The 19,318-nt window shown below is 36.3% G+C and overlaps 1 long non-coding RNA gene across 1 annotated transcript in view; it reads left to right on the top strand.

The window, feature by feature from the left end:
- The window catches only part of LOC145666378 (uncharacterized), a 275,097-nt gene extending 271,657 nt beyond the window's left edge, over window positions 1-3,440 (top strand). Inside the window, exon 3 of the long non-coding RNA XR_014127736.1 lies at window positions 2,331-3,440. This is a non-coding gene — a long non-coding RNA (uncharacterized LOC145666378). The remainder of the gene's footprint in view (window positions 1-2,330) is intronic.
- Window positions 3,441-19,318: the final 15,878 nt, after the last annotated feature.

The following is a 19,318-nucleotide window of genomic DNA, read 5'->3' as shown; positions in this document are numbered from 1 at the left end:
GGCAAAACTTGTCCCTTTACACCAACCTTAAAGAACAAATTATTTCAAACTAAGAAAGCGTATTTAATAAATAATAGGTGAGCTGGTCACCTCTTTGTGCCGTGAGGTTAATACATAGGGAACATAACTGGATGTTTATTGAAATTCAATATGGGGATAAATTATATTAAACTCTGTAAGATCACCCGTAAAATTACATTAAATTTACAGAAAAGTTGGGATTTCGATGATCCTCTTCCAGCTTACGTTCCTAGGGATAACTGTTCATGCTGAGAGCAGAACTGTGAAAACTCATATCAATGTTACTGAGTGTACGACAAGTAAGTGGCGACCACGAGAATGAAACACATTCTTTTAACAGTTTTAATCTTCCTTGCGTTTCATAACTTTAATTAATCCTGCTGTACAGAGCATATTCTTATTGCAGATATATTTCTTTTAAATTATAATTTAATGTTTATAATTTTTTTAACAATGCGAGAGTATTAGCACTCGTCTAAACGAGTTTAGTTTAATGTATACCACGTGAAAAAGATTAAGAAAAATAAACTTCAGTAGTAGATACATGACATGTCTTAAGTTACATGTAATTGCCATTGCATTAATATCGTTTGGCGTGTAAAACGATGTTTGACTAGGTTTAATTTATTCTTTTGTTTCCTTGGAAGTCAAGAAACCTTGTATTTATCAACTACATGTAACTTAAGACATGTCATGTATCTGTTTTGACACCAATTGACACTAAGGAAGCATTGTCGTAACAAAATTTAGCAACGAGGATAAAAGGGCATGTTTTCTTATTACTGAGAATTAACTGTCTTTCAGAAAATTTTGTTATTCTGTAATAATGTTTGTTCTTGCTTTTAAGGTAGTTTCTAAATAGTATTGGTAACGAGGGAAGATTTAAGAAGGTTGACCCATCGCGAAAAGGTACCTTGAAAGCACCACACGTCTCGTCTCGAAAAGGGTGGTTGTTTATATTGAAAGAACTCTATCTCGTCTCGTCTTGTAGGGATCACCAATTCTGAAGTTCTCGCCCTCATATTATGCTTGGCAACTTAATAGTAGTCGCTTTTTCGCCTATTTTTACATTTTACTGTGGATCTGAAAGGAGCTATTTGGGAATTCATACCCAATATCACAGTATAGCAGCAACCTTATGACATCATGTTTCAAAGCTCTATCAGGGAACAAGAAAGTTGAAAGGGGCAACGAAATGCAGCCAGTATAGAATACACAAGATGCAAACAAACACAAAAGCGCTTTGCGTAAATTTCGATAAACTGAACACATTATTGCCACCCAAAAAACATTTTAGGGGTCAATGGCCTTTTAAGAGGAATAGGCTCACCTTTCCTGGTTCTTGTCTAGTTACGTCTATGTAATAAAGTTAGTTCGCAAAATTTCCATCTGCACAGAAACAGTATTTCAGGAATATGATATTGCTATTTATTGTTATTGTTATACATTTGTTATTCTCATATATTTACCACTTTTTCTTTTTTAAAGTTTTTTTTAGCTTTTTATATCTAGCATCTTAAATAGATGTAAATATTTCTTAGACGATTTGCTTAACACGCAGCCAAAAACTAATGTGCGTGGAGAAAGGAAAATACACACAGCAGAAACAAATTTCCAGAACCTAACCGAATATAAGTAGAAATCGCTATAAAGAAATTAAAGAAACACAAATCTCCGGGTGCAGATGAAATTCCAGCTGAGTTAATTTTAGCTAGAGGCGAAAAATTGTGGAACAAAATACACAAACTCATTCCCCTTATAGTAATTCAGGGGATGACCGACAGTTGAGGAATACCCACACTTCTAAGTTTAAAGCGCTGTCAATTCTTCCTGGAAGTGAAGGAGTTGGCGTAATCAGTACTAAGTGAAACTGTGGGGTGTATGGAATGTATATCTGTAAAAGTTTAAAAATGAGTAGAATAATTTGACCAGAAATGTCTAAGTTTATGAGGTAAGGTGTGAGAGACATGTAGGAAGTGAAGAGTCATTGTAAAATTTGAGTATATTTCGTTAAGCTCTTGTTTAGAAGTAAAACTTGTATTGTTCAGCACTCATGGGGGACAACATACAGCTGAAAGTTGTGCAATCACAGGTAGTTGGTTCATCAGTGTGCAGTGTTTCTAACTGGTAAAAAAAATATAGTTAAGTGCAACATATACATTCGGGGTACTTTCGACACTCATATTTGGGGCACTTTCGACAGACGCTTTTTCCCCCTTTCGTTGTGATTTTTATTAACTATATATCAAAATATTACATTAGTATTAACATATAGAAAATAAAATATCTGCATCCTTTTTCCATTGCAGGAGATGCTCCTGGAATTTGAACAAAATGTCAGTAGCCATAGAGGCCGTAAAGAATGCAATGCTACTTGCTACTGTTTCAAGAGCTTTTCAAGTCCCTCGGATACATTACGTGACAGGTTATTAAAAGTTAACTGCAAGAAACATTTTGGTGAACATACAACATTTACTGAAGAAGATGAACACGCACTGGAAGAAAAGTTAATTATATTAGACTGGTATGGGTTCATCCAAGAAAATGAGATGTGGTACTGTAAAGCGAAAGACAATAGTGGCAAACTTTTAACATCTGCATAGAAAAAATAGTAAGATAGAAAAATTAAAAGGCAGTAACACGTAAAAGAGTGTACAGACATAAAAATGTTGCAAAACAGTAACAAAACTGAGAAACCTCAAAAAGAAAATTTTCAATGTACAAAATATTTTCATCGGTTTAACGAGGACTGTGTTCTTCATCCAGACGATCCCATTTTTGTGTGTTAACAATGTGGAATCTCAGACAAATATGAGCACAATGTTTGCTCTTTCCTGTATACGAAGCTAACACTAATATTTTAATTTATAACCACACTTTTGGTAGCATATGATTAACATAAATTAACAAATACTTTATCATGAAGTACAGATTTTTTCTGTTCTCTGCACTAGCTCACATTTAGAACATTATTTTTAAAAAGAAATTCTTGTTTCGTATATTTCTTGTTACTGAACAAATTTTGTGATTATTCTTTCCCTAATTTGTAACTCAGTGACATTTTAAAAATATTTTCCGGAGCCGTAAATAAAGGTATTCTACATTCCTAAATTATAGATTCCCGTGTTTGTCTAAAGTCCATGAACTACTTTACGAACTGTAATGTGCGTTGTGGAGTTATTAGTGACACTATCATAGTACACAAGGTTTTTTTATGTTGATGTCGGTATCACCCCAACAACCTGTCGGTGTTCCTCATAGAGTTGGGGAAGACCGACACTTCATCGTTCATTTCAATTGTGCCTCCACAACCACACATTGCTTTTGTGTAACATGTATTGTATCTGTCAACTAGCTGAAATAATGAATAAAATGTTTCATTATGTGTTCAGATACACATATCTTCACAATATACTTAATCATGGGCTATAATTTGTTTCTTTAACAATTCATTACAATCTTGTAGTAGCGTTAATGTCCTTAGAGTGTTGGTATTGCCTCAAATGACCATATCTGAAACAAGGAAGAATTGCCACAAGAGTGGAAAGAATCAATCATTGTTCCAATTCACAAGAAAGGCGACCAAACCGACTAATAATTATCCAGGCATTTCCCTTCTGTCCAGTGTTTTATCCAGTCCCCTCGGTTTTGGAGGGGAATCTTAAGTTCTAGGAGGGGAGAACATTAAAAATGTGGAAAGTGGCCATGTACCTTATGCAACCCCTACTTTTATATACTGTGTGCAAAGAAACCGTCTATATACTTTCAGAGAACTGCATCTTTGTTCTTCACTGCTACACATTAATTCTTACTATTGAAATATCAAACTTCTCCATATACAAGAATTACTACTACTAATATTTTGATCAGACAAAGATTCATATTTATTCAATTATTAAAATATTAACACTAATCTAGACGGTTTTTACCTTTTCATGAACTAAATATGTAAATACACATTTTTAATAAACCAACATATTTTACATTTTAAGTTTTAAAAGAAAGCAGTGCAATTCTTCTTGGGGATGTATTATACTATATTTTTATAATATTTCTTATATTGAAAAGTTGCAGTTCAGGAGGATCTTCCATGGATATTAACCAGGGGCGGATACAGGGAGGGGGCGATCGGGGCGATCGCCTCCCCCCAGAAGAGGAAACTTTCTTATTTTATGTATATAAATAAAACCAAAGTATGGAGCCCTTAAAAGTAGCAGTATGACCACCCACCGCCCCCCCCCCAGAAGTCGGTCCTGGATCCGCCCCTAATATTAACACAAATGAACTTAAGTGATGTGCTGTAAGTTGTTGATGACCCAGACGCAGATGAAATTATTGGAGATTATCAGTGCGGATTTAGACGAAATCGATCAACCATCGACCAAATATTTACCATTTGACAAATACTCGAAAAGAAGTGGGAATACAATACCCCCGTACATCAACTATTTACTGATTTTAGAAAGGCATACGGCTCGGTTAGGAGAGAAACATTATACAACGTCCTTACAGAATTTGGAATACCGAAAAAGCTAATTTGATTAATTAAGGTATGTTTAAATGAATCTCAAAGTAAAGTCCGGGTGTGACAATTTTTGTCCACGAGTTTTCACGTCGAGAATGGCCTGAAACAAGGAGATGCGTAGTCACCATTATTATTCAACTTTGCCCTGGAATACGCTGTAAGGAAAAGCAAAGATAGCAACCAGGGCCTAGAGTTGAACGGTGTTCACCATGGCGTATGCTGATGATGTAAATTTAATAGGGGATGATAGGAGAACAATAGAAAGAAATGCAGAGGTCCTATTAAACGCTTGCAGTGACTTTAAAAGAGAAAACTAAAGTCGATAGTCGATAGTATTAATTTATATTTTAACGCATCGATAATATGCAGTATTACGATCCCGAGGAACTTCCAGGTATTTAGTTTCTTCTGCATTTATATCTAAGCCCGTGTCCCAGCAAGCGTTTAATAAGACCTAAACAAAGACGGTTCTAAAAAAAAAAAAATTGCATAATTTATGCTAAACAGACATTATACGGTTTTCATTCTCATTTTCCCACAATACGCACGACTCAGCTTGATCTGCTCAGCCTACCAAAGTTCTTGGACTATTATTTTGTGCTAGTGCGCATGTGGAATAAACTTGTGACGATTCAGTCAAATTAGGCCCTTTTGGTGGGATATTTCACTGTTTAGTTCCCAAGCATGTTAAGTACTTTATAGTGAATAGCTTTCTGCTGTGGCTTGTAAAACTTTTAGCAGTTTGCAATGCCCTCTATAGTAATGACAAGGCAATTGAGTCTTTTATACAAGGGAGTCAAATTATATTTCGTGAACTATAGAAATATTTATCATAAATGTTCCTTGATCTTTGATGTGGGAGTAATCTTATTATTATAGGCTTGGTTTTCACATCTCTATTATCATGATATATCCCTTGAGAATCATCTAAGAGGTTTAAAGATTCAGCCTAGTAGTTCTGATGGAGCAAGCGCCGCTACATCTTTAATCCATCTCTTTCAGATTTCCGAAGACTCGATAGGTATGTTTTGGTGAAAGCTGTGGAAGGGGTAATGCAAAGACAGCTTTTCAATTTAATGTGTCCTATGGTGATATCATTGTTCTCTCCGAATCGAACTCTCTTGATAAACATCAAGCCATGACGATTTTTTTCCCCCATTTACAATGCTATAAGAGTGACTTGGCAACATTGAAGCAAGTTCACTGTACGTCTCAATAGCGCATTTCCTTTGCAGTTGAATTGGAGATAGAAGTTCTACTACTTTTTCTTTTTTCATCATTTTGACTGTTCGTTCTTGTATTCACTCATCCTAAGAGATGCGACTCCACCCACATATCTCCCCTCCCTAACCCCAGAGATTCAGTCATACCACACCACGCCAGCCAGCAACTCACAAGAAGCTACAACACATATCATCTACAAAGAACAGCCTGTCCTTTTAAGAGAAATTATTGTGATGTGTTGATAGCGTGATATGAATACGGAGAACAACTATCTTGCAATGAAAAAAAAAAAAGAACTAAACTAGGCCTATGTTCTTTGTTTTGTTTTGTTAGCGGCTCCGTTTGATCCCTATCTTCTCACTTAATAAGCCCTAGGTGTGGTAATGTTCCATATAAATACAACACCGCCTCATCTTTATTGTCATGGAGATCTTCGAATGCGATATATCATTGAACGGCTTAGGATATCTATTGGAAAAGGCTATTATAATTAAACGCTTCCAAAAAACAACAAGGAATTCATCCCTGCCTAATGTTTCACAATCAGGATATTTGGTAGGAGTGCCCATTTGGAAAATGGCATGAAGATGGCAAAGTGTATCACTGAATATTTTGGAGGTGGAATAGACAAGAACTCAGTTGAAACATTAAAACGAGTTAGCAACAAAGATATATAAAATAGCCTGTCTAACGCTAATACATATCTTGCCTGCGCTATCACTTGCCTGCCTGATGCTAATAGATATCGCTGCCTGCGCTATCATTTACCTGCCTGACGCTAATAAGTGTCGCAGCTTGCGCTATCACTTGCCTATCTGACACTGCTAGATATCAGTACTTGCTCGATCAAGTCTTAAACAGTGCAAGTAATTTATCGAGCTAAATCTACTAGTTTATATAAAGAACAAATCTTCCAATTGAAACAGTATCTACAGGCGGGGAAGGAGGCAGGAGAGAAAAGGATATTAGACTATTGATTAAGTTTAAAAATAAGTATTTGTTTTAGGATCACGTAGCAGGAGAAATTAAGTGAATAGCGTGCGGGAATATGCTAGAAAAGTATTATTATTATTATTATTATTATTATTATTATTATTATTATTATTATTATTATTATTCCCTTTCATCTTAGAATATTTATTTCAATATAAGTGTAATGATAAAAATACAAAATTTAAAAATAAAAACACAAATTTTTGACATAAATATTGAAAAACCCTATCCCCACGCCTTTAATGAAATTGATAAGAATAAAAAAGACAGCTTGAAGTGGGTCGACTAACTATCGACCAAAAGTCATTTCGAACAGATCAGACGTTTTCCCGCCCCGAAAACTATAAATTCAATACAAATCGCAAGCAATTTTGACATTTTATCTTTCACCTACTCCCTCACCTGTACCGATGGGGATAAACTTGGACTTCAACGACATTGGGAGCGTCACTGTTCATTCAGAGACCTAAATGTCACTCGTAAAATAAAATAACAAAGAGATACAATCTGCTAATTATCAGTATTTTTTAGTAATAAACTACATAAATAAATAAATCTGTTCCAGTAGAATGAAAACTATCCATTATTATAGCAATGAACGTGATACTTCTCAGCGCCATACATTTTTTTTAAAGTACGCCAGAAAGTTTCCCCTTCAGATCCAGTATGTTATTTTGTTTAGGTCGATGCATTCTATCGATTGACATATGTATCATCCAGTGACGACGCCCGTCCTCAAAATATTTGGAAACGACTTTTAGACAGAATTAGTACACTTTACACATTAAAGAATCTATTTGAACACCCTCGGATGACATATTCACCCTAACATAATTATCTCATTTTAGATACTGTTCGTTTTTTTTTTTTTTTTTTTAAGTACGTCCCAAATGTGTTTGCAGAATGTGACATAACTTTGTTTTCGAAATGTTTGCCGAGAAGAAGCGTTTTAAATTTGTCACACTAGACATATTTCTGTACTATTACTGGAAATTAAACATGGGACCATGAGAATAACAGCGTTGTTTTAGATTTTGCCAACAGGGGAGGAGAGAGAGAGGCAAGATTCTTCACCGACATAAGTTTCACTCTTTCATTAATATGACTTATAGAAATACAGTATACAACCGATTAAATAATATAGATTTCTCAAACTTAGGAGTAACTCCCTCCCTATGTCCTCTACAAATGACGGTCTGCGTGCGAACCACAGCCGAGTTAAGTTGATGTATAGTGCAATAGTATTCAAAACTTGTGGAGGATAGGCGGAATGGATATTTGGTGGTTTCTCGTCTGTTTCTCTATACTGGTTTCAAAACTAGGCTGCCGCTTTTTGAAGAAATCATCTGGGTTAGTAGTAACCGAGCAGTACTTGGTTAAGCCATACTTTTGCTCTTTTAACATATTCCTGGGTTACTTGTTACCGAGAAAATTGGCGAAAAATATTTTAATCAATTCACTCAGCCACTTAATCCCCGTTAAATACCGATGGGTTTTTGCGGCGAATGCAAAAAGGCTCTGAGGTAACATGAATGAAATGAGCATGTCCCGCTGACTTTTATGACATCGGAATACAAAAGTTGGTCCCACAGTATGATAGGTGTCCGGTGGTGAAAAGTAATGTTAGCTGTGCTATATCTGTGCAATAAATGTTTCAAGGTTGCTGTCTTCACCACTTTAGGGAAACTTACTTTCTGGTCGTACCTCGTATCTATTGCTTTTATACGTATCATCGTTTGACTTTTTTTTAAAATTAAGTGTTGTAGAATGTACGTACTTCGAGTACTTTTACGAATCAAGTAACCAATTCGACATTTGTTTCCTCGGACTTGTTCTTATTTCTCTCTGGAGCTTGACAGTTGGTTCCCTCTCAGTAGTCAAAACTTTAAAACTTCAGGAATTTTGTTCCACAAGGTCCTCTCACAAACACTCTTGAGATCCATTCCGAAGGTCAGTGATGAGTTCAGATCATTTTTTTCTGAGTGATAAAAATAAAATGCTTGCGAAAACGAAAGGAATAAAACAATAGAAAAACAATTTAACACTTGTCCGGGCAAGATATTTTTGTAACGTAGACGGGCAACTGGGCCTTACCAACTCTATTAGCCCTACCGACTCGATATCTTCATGACTTTAGCTTCGACTAACGATAAAAGAATTCAGAATTTTATGTCATCGAAATATTTATGGTTATTGAGAAATTTTTAAAAAATGAAGCTACTGGGCCTGGGAGGCTCCGCTTGCCCGGATAAGGGTTAAACTCTCCGTGAGAGTTAGTTCAATCGTTCATTGGGATACTCCTGAAATAATCACCACCAAAGATTGTGACCAATAGTAGTTTCGTTAGGAATTCCATAAAAACGAAAATAACAGTTTAGAAATATGACATTAAAGCTTTGAAGCCATATGCAAGTAATCTATTCCAACTAGTATAGATAGTGGGACGTGCCACTTGCTACCCAGCAAAGAATAGGATTACCAAGTTTTGAAAATAGAAATACCGGACACTTTTCAGGAGTACGTTTACTCTTAATATTGTGACATTATCGCTTGTCAAAAATGTGAATCAACCTGAAAGTGGTTACTTTAGATAAAATTGAGCGATTCGGAGTTCGAATTTAATAACTTTAGTTACTTTTGAAGCATTTATTAAACTCACTTACTCCAGTTTAGGTTGAGTGGGCTCATGTAGTCTACCATCAAAAATACATCGTATTTAAAACAGTAAAGTAAATATAATTATATAATGCACAAAATAAACTTCAAAAATAAGTCTTACCACCTTTGCTGGAGCTGGTAATGTCTCATAATGCTTACATACTTTTACTGGATCTGGGTGCATTATTTAATTGGAAGTTGTAACTGAGGATGAAGCAGTGCTAGCTCTGCTCTTGAAAATGTAATTTGTTGATCTTTAGTTTTGATAAGTTCTGTAATTTTTCCTGCTTTCAACTCTTCAGCAAATTCTGCGCGCGACAGACCGATACCAAAGCGAATTATAACCTGTGCTTTATAACCATGTTCAATGACAAACGATTCCTTTCGTCACTCCAAAATAATCTGAATAAAACAGAAAATAGGACTAGTAAGAGAGGAAATTGCCGGACATTTAATATCCGGTTTTTAGGTCGTACCGGACACCGGACAAGGAGGTCAGAAACCGAACTGCCCGGTAAAATACCACACGGTTGACAAGTCCAACAAAGAATCGGATTTTTACCCATTGACCATACTATCTTTTTGCGATATGTCAAGATCACTGCTACTCTAATACTTATATTTTTAGAATTTTCAGAGCTCGAGGCGAAAGGTATAGCTTAAAATTCTCCATCGTTCGATCTGCGTGGGCGGTACCGGGTTCGGTTCCCGGTAGTGTTACTAACCTCAGATATAAATCCAAGTAGTTGTACGAGTTGAACTTCAAATTGTAGGTCCCATCTCACTATTTAGATAGATATGTAAATGTAGTTGGATAGATACCTGTAGATATATTGTACTTTGCTAAAGATAGACACGTATTGTTCCATTATTTTTGGTTTAGAAATTGCAAGACTTTAAAAGAAAAACTAATGTATAATAACGCTGTGTTAGTTTAAGCATAAAAACAACAAAAACAGTGCCTGTTAGATTTCTTCTTCTTCTTCTTCTTCTTCTTCTTCTTTTATTACTATTATTATTTTTTCCACGAAAATGACAGCTTCCAGACATTAGCCATCCATGTTTGTAAGTGATGGAAGGAGTAGAGCTTGCCATTTAAGTACCTGACATGGATATCGCATCTCTACACACGACGCCATGAATATTTAACAGACAGCGCTCTAGATGAAGACAGGACTTAAGAGAAAGGAGGAGGGGGAAATAGATACACAAGACTTAGAAAGATAAAAAAAAAAAAAAAAGAAAAAAGAAGATAATCTTGGATCAGGCATCCGCCTATCAATTGGAACGTTTCAAGCCTATAGTCATTAGTCTGAAGGCGTCTTTTATAACTGTCAATGGATTGCCACAGTTATTTGCAATAAATTTCATACAAATGACGGCTTCGCTTGTTATAATAGATAACTGATTACGAAACCAGTAAAAGAAAAAAAAAAAAAAAAAGTTTATGAGTTCAACAGTTGTATAGGCCCTATATCTCTGTGGAAAGGAAAGGCGCTTTATTTGATGCTAGAATTCCACTCTTTCTTCGTGGTTAATTTTGTGGTAGACCATCCAACCACGAAAGTCAATTACGTGGTAAGATTTAGTTTCTCTTCATTTACATTACACTTAAATAAATCATTCGCAATCTATCAACGTGACGTTGAACTGATAGATAATCTTTAGAGTAAACAGTTTGATAAACAGCCGAATATGAATGAGGTATTCCAATTTAACAATCTGGAATGTCATATTAAATAGATTGTTGTGTTATTGTTGGAACACGATACACTTGATTGAGTTGATATTAAGTTTAACGTCCCGTTCAGCAGCGAGGCTATATAAGACGTGGACCTACTGATTAAGGTGGAATCCGAACCACATGAGCTACCGCCGGGAATAGAACCCGGATCTCCCACGCCAGACGCGCGTACGCTAACCGCTTAGCCACGAAGGAGCTCTGGAACTCGATACAGTGAAAGCTTGTAGGCCTATCATAGGAACAATAAGAGATGTCTTGCCACTTACATACTGTATGCCATATATTGTTAAGTTAGATTTGCAAATTAGTTCAAAAGGAAAAAAAAAACTAATGAGTAGTCAATTAAATCTTAAACCGAAAAATCTAAATAATAATAATAATAATAATTTAATAACATATTTAAAGTGTTAAGAACAGAGTTAGCCTAGTATAGCACTGTACAAGGTTGTTGACCTGGGTTCGATTCCCGGTGGGGTCACTCGATCGAAAAAGTGTAACACCTTTTTTCAGGCCAGACACCCTGAATGAGGTTTTCCTGGGTTTTCCTCATTCACACCAGGCAAATGCCGGGGTGGTACCTAACTTATAGGTCCCAGGCCGCTTTCTTCCTTCCCCAATCCTTTCTTCCTTCCCTTTCCCCGGATAGTGTACTCGCCGAGGGACGTCATCCCTCAAATCGTGACGGGCTAAATGGCCTTAGATGCCGAAAGCCCAGAAATCTAAATCCTAAATTCTAAATTCTAAAGGTTGTTGACCACCTGCACATAACACAATTTAAAGACCCAAAATTCAAAGTTACACCATATAAGAGTACAATTTAGGGATGGCCAGACGGATCCGGATCTCGGATATCCGGATCCTATAAGATCCGGATCTCGGATCCGGATCCGAAATTTCGGATCTTGGATCCGGATCCGGAATTTCGGATCTTGGATCCGGATCCGGATATCCGGTTCCTGGATCCGGATCCGAAATTTCGGATCTTGGATCCGGATCCGGAATTTCGGATCTTGGATCCGGATCCGAAGTTTCGGATCTAGGATCCGGATCCGAAGTTTCGGATCTAGGATCCGGATCCGAAGTTTCGGATCTTGGATCCGGATCCGGAATTTCGGATCTTGGACCCGGATCCGAAGTTTTGTATCTTGGATCCGGATCCGAAGTTTTGAATATTGGATCCGGATCCGGATATCCGGTTCCTGGATCCACACCCGAAATTTCGAAGTTCAGATTCATACTCCTGTTTTGAATATTTTAGGCCTTAGATTGAGACCCAGAACTAAAATATCCATATGTATAAAATTGACTAGGTGAATTTTATCTAACTCAGTGGGAAGACAATTCAATTTAAATGACAAAAGATTACATCAAAATCTCATTTTCACATTTTTCGGGTTAGACCATTGTTCCGCACACCCCATCATTTAGTCTTTAGTATATCTTTAAACGTACTACAAGTATGCCACTTTCATCTGAAGTCAGTAGTTGTATAGATCTGCCTTTTGTTATATATTAATCGAGTTAGGATTAAAATTCGATTGTTTGTGAGACCTATGATAATATTTTCAGAATGAGTTATAACGTTGAAAAACTGCATAGTAATGCTGCATATTTTCTTTGTGCCACATTGGAATTTAATGTAGTCTATCTTATACAATCGGCTCTTATGATTAATTCAATGATCTGAACTCCTGCAGCATTACGCTAAAATCATGGATGTCTTTGAATTTTCGTCATCATTTCTATTTTTTTTTTTATTACGAGCAAAATAAATATCATAAGCGGTATTTTACATAATACATATAGACGCAGATCAGTCAGTTGATTGCTTAAAGTTTATAGCAAAGCTATTACATTTCTAAGACACTGGCGGCCTTAGGACAAAATCCATGGCTTTCCCATAAAATCTTAAATATCTCTATATAAAAAGGGCAAAGTCCTGAGTGACTGAGTGAGTGAGTGACAGATCACCGTACAGACCAAATCGCTTAAGCTACAAACTTGAAATTTGGACAGTTTATAGGGTTTGTGACGTAGGATACCACTAAGGAAGGACTTTGGGAAATTCGACGAGGAAGGGGGGAAATGCGGTGGAAAATATTGATGATTCTTGACGTTAGATACTTCAAATTTGGTATTTGGGTTTCTCATTGAAAATAATTTGATACTTGTTAAAGTGCTTTTTGATATTTAAATTAGAAGGGGCAGGGAAGATGTAGAAAGTAAAAGAACGGGTGGTAATTGCAATTATTGCAATTAGTATAATAATATGCCTATATCTCGGAAACTTAAAGGGTTAGAAACATGGAATTTGGTATTTGGACTTCCCACTTAAAATAATTAGATACGTATTTCAACGTTTTTTTTTTATGTGTGGCCCAGAAGGGAAGAAAAAGGGCGAGAAAAAAATTAAGTGGGGATTACAAATATTGTATTAATATGTTATATCCTTTAAGGTTAGAGACTTGAAATTTGGTATTTGCACTTCTCATTGAAAATAATTTGACATGTGTTTCAGTGTTTTTTGACGTTTTAGTAAAAAGGAAAAGAAAAGAGATGGAAAGGAAAGAGGGTGGGGATTGTAATTATTATAATAACATGTCGATATCTGGGAACCTCTGAAGGTTAGGAGCATAGAATTTGGTATTTGGACTTTACATTTGAAATAATTAGGTATGTACTTAAGCGTTTTTTTTATGTATGTCTTAGGGGGGAAGTAAAGGGGCGGGGAGAAAAGACTTTTACATATCGGAATCCTGGAATGTTAGAGAAATGAAACTTGTTATTCGAACAAAAATTCGTTATCTTGTGAAATGAAATGCTTTTGTTTTACATCCCACGTTTATGCCGGTTAGGCTAAAGGAGACGGTGATTATGAGAAATAAATGAAATGAAGAAAGTAGGAGGAAACAGGAAAACCCCGAGAAAAACCACGAGCACGGTGTTTGTCCACCACAAAGTCCACACGGTGCAAGCTGGGATCGAAACAGGGACCCCAAGCACCGGAGGTGAACGCTCTACCACTGAGCCACCGCGGCCCCTTAAAAATTCGTTATGTTTGCAGGCGTATGATGTGCGAGGCCGTAGACCGAGCAAATGTGTGGGCTGGGGGGAAAGCCCCCATGTACTCGCACTGAAATTCGGTATGTCTTGGGATACCGGAATGTTATTACTAGGCTTAGGATTTTTAGGTCCCAAAAAATTCAAATTAGGATTTTAAAAAGTGAATTTTAGGATTTTATAGGTTTTTAAAAACACGGTTTAGGATTTTTAGCGTTATATTACTGAAAACGGAATATTACTACACTTTGTTAGCTATTTCATATTTAAATGGTAACCTTAAATTAGTAAGCTTTATGCTAACCAGTCTTCTGCGTAATAAAAATAATAAAACTCTTCTTACCTTGGATCTTTTTGATAGCTGAAATATAGTTTAACATATGTATGGCCTATAGTAGTAGAGGTAGTAGTTTTTTTTTTTTTTTTTGTCAGTTTTCTTATATTTGAAATTTTATACACCACCACAAATATCACTTCACTTCTCTAACGATATACTGAGGGAGTACGAATGTTCAAATATTGTTTGTCCGACACTTTTCATGTTTTCTATAGCGCAAAAAGTGGTCACTTCACTCTCTGTAATGGCACTGAACAACAGAGAGTGAAGATTGGCAAGATTTTCTGTTGTGAACTTATTCTTGTCGTCTGACAAAATTCTCTCGAATGCAGAAACACTGCGTTCCACATCACACGTTGTAAGAGGCGCATATTTCATACTGGCTAATTCCTCGGAATTCCATAGCAAATTTTCTTGGACATTGTCTCCACGAAGAATTTGGCCCACTAGTTGTATCTGTGCTAAATCAGGACTGCGTTTCAAAACCGCCTCCAACTTGTCCGCAATTTTTGTTCCAACTTTCCCAGATACTTTTTTCTCTTTCACTTCTTGAAGAATTTGAAGAGCTTCTGTTAGTGGAAGAGACTTCTTCTCCAATTCAGTGATGGCTTGAGGCAAATGAGGAAAGTTGGCTTTAATGTAACTTAGTTATTGTACAGCAAACTGTGACTTCAGTGCTTTTTTTGCAGACGTGATTGAAGCGGCTTCAATCTCGTCGAGCGAACCGATGACCTGAACAATGCTTTCAAAATTATCTGCATAGTACAGTGCTGCTGAGAGCCACGTTCCCCAACGGGACACAACGGGCTGTGGTGGCAGTGGTGTGTTTGGAAGCATATCCTTGAAGGTAGCCACTCTGTTAGGAGCTTTCAAGAAAACCTTCTTTACAGATGAAATTATGTGGTTGACGATTGGGTGTAATTCTCGAATGATTTCTGCTACGCGGATCGAATGACCGCGCACCTGTTCTTGCTAAAAATAAACTTGTGCCCCGCTTATTCACAATGGCAGCCGCAAATTACAAAGAAACATGCTGTGTGAAGGAAACCTTGTTATTGCATTGTTGAAACTGGTTGACTACGTGTTTGAAAGTATTTTTCAAGTTAAAAATAACTATAAAGAATCATTTAGGACGTTACAGGTTCTAAAAGCTAATTTAGGATTTTTTAGGTCCTAACCCCCCAATTAGGACATTTTAGGTCCTATAAAACTAATATAGTTCTACTTATAGCAACTTGAAATGTAAAGAAAACACAAATTTTTTGCACTCACTGTACAGGAATAAAATAGGTTCGAACCTAAGAATCCGGAGCCTAGTTATTACATACAATTTGATATTTGAACTGAGATTCGGTATGGTTGTAGGTTTACGAAGTACGAGGTCATAGGCCGATCAAATGAGATATCAGAGGGTCTAAGGGCAAATCCCCAGACATTTCTTTTTAAATTGATTATGATTAGAGGCTTTTGTGGTGCGAGGCCTTAGTAACGGGGGTCTAGTGGCGAAGCCCCCAACTAGCCGAGGTCTATTAAGTATATAAATGTATTTGCGTAATGACTGGAAATTGCATGTATGCCTGTGGACAAAATTGCATAAGTAGCCACGAGAAATGACAATCCTTTAAGATAAAAATTTTAAAAAGCTACCAAAATGTACTCTTGAATGAGTTGTATAAAATTATGTTTGCGCAGGGGCGAATCCAGAACGGACTCTTGGAGGGGGCGGATAGATTCTTAGGGGGCGGTTGGGGATGCTAGCAGTGAAAAATTACTTAGATGATCTGAAATTTCCACAAATTACTACTAAAGTACACTGTTAATGGTGGCGCTGGGTAGGGGCGAACGACTTTTCGCCCTCCCCCTGCATCCGCCTATGTGTTTACATGAATGATATAGCTCCTTATACAACCTATGCAGAGTTAATAGTAGTGGATTACTAATTACAAAGATACGTGTTACTGCTCGAGGCTCCATATGGTATTTTGTATACACATACAGTACATTAATACATTGATTTTGATACATTAATTGTCATTTAGAACTTCATCTCTATTACAATTCTTAATTCTAACTGGAGTGGTACGGTCACAGAGAAACGTATTTTTAAAGAAAGAAAAAAAATGCTCATCAAGAGCAAGAAAAGGAAGTTGCTCCTTAATTTGATTTGATCTATATTAGCAATGGCCTAGCCCATCACGACTAGGAAATGGCCTCATTCAGTGACCACAATAACTCAGAAAGAATTAGAAAAGTAAGCAGCCAGAGTCTAATGAAGAAGCTTGGGCTTGAGACTAAGGTTTCATCCCAGCATTTGACTAGTGTTACAGAAAACAAAGGACAAATTTCCACCAGGACGACAGCTTTAAAAAAGATTTACTACCTTTTCGGTCAAGTATTTCCACTAGGATCTGACAATGAGATTGCTCTCACCTAACTCGACAGTTTTACTCAATCAAATTTGGAGTAATTGTGACATATTAAGGCACGAAAACCAAATATCAACAGAATGAAGGGAACGCAAAGCTGTCACACGATCAGATACCAAAAGTGTCTTAAAATCTTATTTTAAGCATAGGAATGAAAATCACTTTGTCAATAATTTCGAAAATTTTGCTGATTCGGAACACCCGAATTTTCTGACACGGAGTTTCGAATCCGGATCCAAGATCCGTTTTTTCGGATCCGGATCCAGTGTCCGGATATCCGGATCCAAAAATATCCGGATCTGGCCATCCCTAGTACAATTGTAATATTTGATAGTTTGAAACTGAGTCATATAAAATATGATACAAGAAAGTAAAACCACTAAAATAGCCCTAATCCTAATTATTAGGTTGTCTAACAATAAAATACAAATACATCTATTTATAAAAAATCATGTATGAACCGTTACAACAGATTAAAACAGACAGAATAAAAATACTAAAAACCTAACACAACCCTAGTTTCTAAGAGTCCTGTCTTCTGCTGTTAAACATAGTGAGTAAGGTGCTTAATACAACAATGAATAAAGTACTTATTATTATTATTATTATTATTATTATTATTATTATTATTATTATTATTATTATTATTATTATTATTATTATTATTATTATTATTATAAAGTTAACTGATTCACCGAACATGCATCATTAACTTGGTTAAATACTTATTACTAGATTTATACTTAATTTTACTCGCTTTTTAGTTGTTTAACTCGCTTTACCAGTAACCTGGAATGACTGAGACACAAACACAGAAAGATCCAGGACAGTTAAAATTCCAAAGGCTCTCCCACAGCGAATTGGACCCGTGACCCCGTGCACCAAAGGCGAACGTGCTAACCACTAGAACAGCGGGGAGGGCAAAACTGAGCCACCGCGGCCCCTTTATAAGAGAAAGAATACAGATGAAGTGTAAGATCAAATTTTCATGCTACATCAATCATTTCCCTGCTAAACAAGTATAGTTTTATTGAAAAGTGTAGAAATGTATGTTGAGTTAGGAAGTTTTGAGGGAATCTGGACCTCATGGGTCGCCCGTGGGTGTGCCCGTTTCAGCTAGAACTAGACTGTTTTTATAAGGGAAAGAGTACAGATGAAGTTAAGATCAAATTTTCATGCTACATCAATAATCTCCCTGTTAAACAAATATAGTTTTATTGAGAAACTATATTTGTATGTATGTTGGGTTAGTAAGGTTTTAGGGGAGTTCGGACCCGGTGAAACCCCGTGGGTGCGACCCGTTATTAGACCTGTTATATTTCATTATCTAAATGCAAAAATACCTGTATGCAGTCTACTTCTATCACATTTATATCTTTAAAATCATTATAGCTTTAGCATAAATACTCAGTAACAACATACAGTATACTATTGTTACTTATTTTCTCGACTTCTTTCCTATTCAAAACATTTTTACGTCAAATATCGTTTTAAACTAGCTTCTGAAATGGTCAGGTGTATCATTAAAAAAGCTGTTATTTTTCAAGATAGTCGGTTTAATAATATTACTTTAGTCCTCTTTTCGTATAAACTAAAACTACATATGCTGCAAATTTAAACAACTCTGTTGTAAAACGTCATGAGAACGTATATGCTCCTATACCAAATTTCATATTCTTTATTCTATGCTCCCATAACTACTGGCTAACATGGATATTATTATGGTAATTTTTAGCTAATGAGGCTATTGTAATCCTATTTTCACTAATAATATCATCACTTAAAAGACAAAGAAAATATTAATACAAAACTGTTTAAAGTAGCTACAAATAGTGACAAATGCAAATATGCTCAATAGAATATGCAAAAATTGAGCCAAGAGCAGTTATCTCAACTTACGTAAATAACAATGCGTTACTTAGTAAATTCACCGAAATACCTTAAGAGGGAGACCCAAAAGAAACCGGATTGAAAGAGCGCTGCCGTTCTTAGGAGTAGTAGAGAGTTCTCCTGCTAGGTAGGTATAGTAGAGACCTTCCCAGATCAGTAGGCCAAGCGGCGTCTGCATAGGAGGTTAACGTTTTATCGTACTGTTTTTCTCAACTGTTCTCTTTTGCCGCCTGCGAAATCGTTATGGCAGATTCAAAGGAGCAAGGAGTGTGTTTGCTTCCTACTTGGAAAGTCGGAAACGAAAACTTACCAAATGCTTCAACAGGCTTTCAAGAAGGATACTATGAGCCACACACAATTTTTTTGAGTGGTTTGGGCGCTTTAAGTGTGGTGAGATGAGTCTTGAAGATCATGCTTGTTCTAGGTGCTCTTTATCATTT

This window comes from Thermobia domestica, chromosome 12 (assembly GCF_964235325.1).
Source record: "Thermobia domestica chromosome 12, izTheDome1.hap1.1, whole genome shotgun sequence".
Classification (NCBI taxonomy): Eukaryota; Metazoa; Arthropoda; class Insecta; order Zygentoma; family Lepismatidae; genus Thermobia; species Thermobia domestica.
Note: the sequence above shows the minus strand (reverse complement) of the source record. Positions and strands in the feature narration are given on the sequence as shown.